Below are 3,982 nucleotides of genomic sequence, written 5' to 3'. Positions count from 1 at the left end.
TTACCAATCACAACAACCTATTTGGGTGAATTTTTAGGGTTTTCAATTTTGGTTGGATTTATTTATTTATTTTTGACACTTCCAAAATTTTTATTTTTGGTTAGAATTATAACAACTCAGTTTAGAAATTCTGGTATCTCACACTGATTATTAAGGTCTTTAATTTTCAAAATGAAACAAAATTTTATATAAGAAATCTAATTTATCAAATGAATTACTTCAAAAGGGGTTTATCGACAAGTGATAAAATAGATTGAAACCCCTCATCTAGACTCACAGGATTAAGACCTGAAAGAAAGAAAAGGCAAAAATATTATCTGTGGTTTTAGAGACAAAGAACAGAATGAGCAAACATTTCACCCAAGATTTCTGGATGATTTCTATGATGATTCCGTTGGGTACCAGCTGCCTCTGAACACAGATCTGCCTGATGGAGTCATAGGCACACTCCTTGAAAACCACAGAACACTCAAAATGACAATCATCAGGATGGAGATACCTAGAAGAAAACAAGCCAAGGTCAATTACAGCATCTTGGATTTGAATGACTACATGGTCATGTAAGAAACTGTCAATCCAACCAAAAAAAAAAAACTACACAAAACGATTTCTACTCATTTACTTGTAAATCTAAAGAGTGACTAAGTGCCCTAGCAGTCAGGCATCAACAATGAGACTTGGTATAAATGAATTAAAAAGTTTATTAGCCATGGAAAAAAATTGATTCTTTAATTCTCATTAAGTTCCCTATAAAACAGTAAGCTTGCAGAAAATTTCTTCCTCATGAACAGAAAATCACTATGTTTTTGGTCCAAAATATGTTGGGATTTTTTTCCTTTCTTCTTCAGATGACAGACAGGTGGATGTAGCCAAATCTATGAGTGAGTGTACTTGCCCCAAACGTGCAACATAAATACAGAAGCGACGAGCAGAAGTCTCCTAACCAATACTGGAACAGGGCCCACTTTGAGCCCTGGTGAATCCTCTGTGTAGAATCGCCACATCCCCCCAGTGCCTGCTGAGGTCTTACGGCCTGGGCTCCTTGCTCCACAGCTGGCGTTCTTCCTCTGCCGGACGGTGGATCCCGCCGCCCGGGCCGCCACTGCTTTGCTGGGAGAGCGCCCTGAGGAGCCCACGTTAGTGCCACTGGGGGCCGGGCCAGGCATGTTGAAGACAGGAGGGTGGCAGGGAGCTGAAGTGAACTGCAGAGAGAGAGCTTGGTTGGATTTAAAAAGAGAAAGAACCAGGTCCAATGGTGTACCAGATGTATATGCTATTGTGTCTTCGGGTAGTCCACTGGAATGAATTTTACACACAGGTAAACACATCCGTTCACTCAATAACAATCATGTCTAAATTTTTGTTTGAGTTATTTATTTAGAATTTTTATATTCTCTATGAATAGCAATAAAATACTATGCAGTGTTGTCTCTGTCATGTTCTTTTTAAGTAGACTTAAATTTAAAAAATTATTTATTTGTTTATTTTGACTAGGCTGTGTGGCTTGTGGGACTGAACCTGTGCCCTAGGCAGGCAGTGAAGACACGGAGTCCTAACCACTGGGCAGTCAGGGAATTCCCAATAGACTTTTTTTTCAGGAGCAGTTTTAGTTTTACAGAAAAATTGAGTATAACATACAGATTTCCCATTCTCCCCCTTTCTTTCTCCCTACCCTTGTTTCCCGTAGTATTAATATCTTGAATTAGCGTGGTACATTTGTACTATTGATGAACTAATATTGATATATTATTATTTTCTAAGGGCTTCCCTGGTGGCTCAGATGGTAAAGAATTTGCCTGCAATGCAGAAGACCTGAGTTCGATTCCTGGGTTGGGACTATCCCATGGGAAAGGAAATGGCAACCCACTCCAGTATTCTTGCCTGGAGAATTCCATGGACAGAGGAGTGGACTCTGCCTTCTGAGCTACCAGCGAAGTCTCCTCTGTCCATGGAATTATCTTCTGAAGTCTATGGTGTTCACACTTGTTCTTTCTGTTGTAAATTCTATGGATTTTGACAAATGTATAATAACATATATCCATCATTACAGGGTCATATAGTATTTATTGTTCCACTACTCTAAAAATCACCTATACTCCATCTATTCACCCCTCCTTCTCTCTACTGCTTTTACTTTGCCATTGGTAGTAATGGAAAGTATTGCTTCATAAAACATGTGTTACACATGCGTGAGTGCTTGTACTGGGCTGAAAGGCAAAATATCATTCTGATTGTGGATCGGGGTAAGAAAAAACTTGAAAAATACTAGCCTTATTAAATGAGTTCTTGCTTGCACTCCAACTTGAGTCTGGCTGTTTGCTATGAACTAGCTCTCTGGTCTTAGGCAAATGTCTTGATCTCAGGATGATTTCTGGCTTTTTGACTAGAGTGAGTTTGTGAATAGCGGTGCTGTTCAGAGAGTCCAGGAAGATGGAGGAAGAAAAAGATTTGGGGGGATTAAAGAATCGGAACCAAAAGTTCCATTCTGGTTGTGTCATCTGAGAAATCTGAGTTACTTATGTGAAAACGTCAAGCAAGTCATTGGATCCATACATCTGGAGCTTATAGATTTATTTCTGCCTCTTTGTACTTTTAAAAAACGTTTAACTTCCTGTTGTCATTGTAGACGCATACCAAGCTGGATGGCAAACAGGTGGACTGGCTACCTCTCTCCATCCCTCATTTTCCAGCTTGCTTTCAGCTGCTGCATGAATTGGGAAACACATTAATTCATCCCACATTCATACACTGAGCTTTTGCTGGGAGCTGAGGGTACAGAAATGAGTAGTGTTTTCTGTAAATGGGAAAAAGAGTTTGAAAAAGAATAGATATATGTGTTTGTGTATAACCAAATCACTTTGCTGCACGCCTGAAACTAACGCAAACAGTAAAGCAATCATGTTGTTGTTGTTTAGTCGCTAGGTTGTGCCTGACTTTTGCAACCCCAGCCCGCCAGGCTTTTCTGTCCACGGGATTTCCCAGTCAATAATACTGGAGTGAGTTGCCATTTTCTTTTTCAGGGTGTCTTCCCTACCCGCTTTGAAGGATCAGGATCCAACGGGGAGAACCCGTGTCTCCTGCACTAACAGGCAGATTCTTTACCATTGAGCCACCAGGGAAGCCCTACAAAAGGATAAATATAACTCACACTGACGTCTGTTATACAGGAAATCCTAACAGTTATCAGTTGAGTGTTTTTCCAGTGGTCATGTATGGATGTGAGAGTTGGACTGTGAAGAGGGCTGAGCACCGAAGAACTGATGCTTTTGAACTGTGGTGTTGGAGAAGACCCTTGAGAGTCCCTTGGACTGCAAGGAGATCCAACCAGTCCATTCTGAAGGAGATCAGCCCTGGGATATCTTTGGAAGGAATGATGCTAAAGCTGAAACTCCAGTACTTTGGCCACCTCATGCGAAGAGTTGGCTCATTGGAAAAGACTCTGATGCTGGGAGGGATTGGGGGGCAGGAGGAGAAGGGGACGACCGAGGATGAGATGGCTGGATGGCATCACCGACTCAATGGACGTGAGTCTGAGTGAACTCTGGGAGTTGGTGATGAACAGGGAGGCCTGACGTGCTGCAGTTCATGGGGTCGCAAAGAGTCGGACATGACTGAGCGACTGAACTAAACTGAACTGAACAGTTATCATCAAAAGGAAAAAATATTTTCTATTTGTTTAATGTTGTTTCTTTTTTCTTCCTTCCTGTCTTTGTTTTTTTTTTTTTTTTTTTTTTGTCACACTCTGTGTGGGACATTCCCCAACCAGGGACAGAACCCAGGCCCTGGCAGTGAAAGCCCAGAGTCCTAACCACTATGCCACCAGGGAACTCCCATTTAAAGTTGTTTCTATATGAGATGATTGATGTTCACTAAACTTATTGTGGTAATGATTTAATGACATATGGAAGTCAAATCATTATACTATACACCTTAAAGTTATACAGCGCTGTATGTCAATTATGAAGTGAAGTGAAGTGAAGTC

General features: G+C 41.0%; 1 pseudogene across 1 annotated transcript; it reads right to left on the bottom strand.

The window, feature by feature from the left end:
- On the bottom strand, nucleotides 685–1,216 carry LOC102191312 (annotated as a pseudogene). Its single transcript, XR_001295731.2, has one exon. The product of XR_001295731.2 is annotated as a protein transport protein Sec61 subunit beta pseudogene (transcript).

The sequence above is a fragment of the Capra hircus genome, chromosome 5 (genome assembly GCF_001704415.2).
Source record: "Capra hircus breed San Clemente chromosome 5, ASM170441v1, whole genome shotgun sequence".
Taxonomy (NCBI): Eukaryota; Metazoa; Chordata; class Mammalia; order Artiodactyla; family Bovidae; genus Capra; species Capra hircus.
The sequence above is the reverse complement of the archived record's forward strand: the minus strand, read 5'-3'. Positions and strand labels throughout refer to the sequence as shown.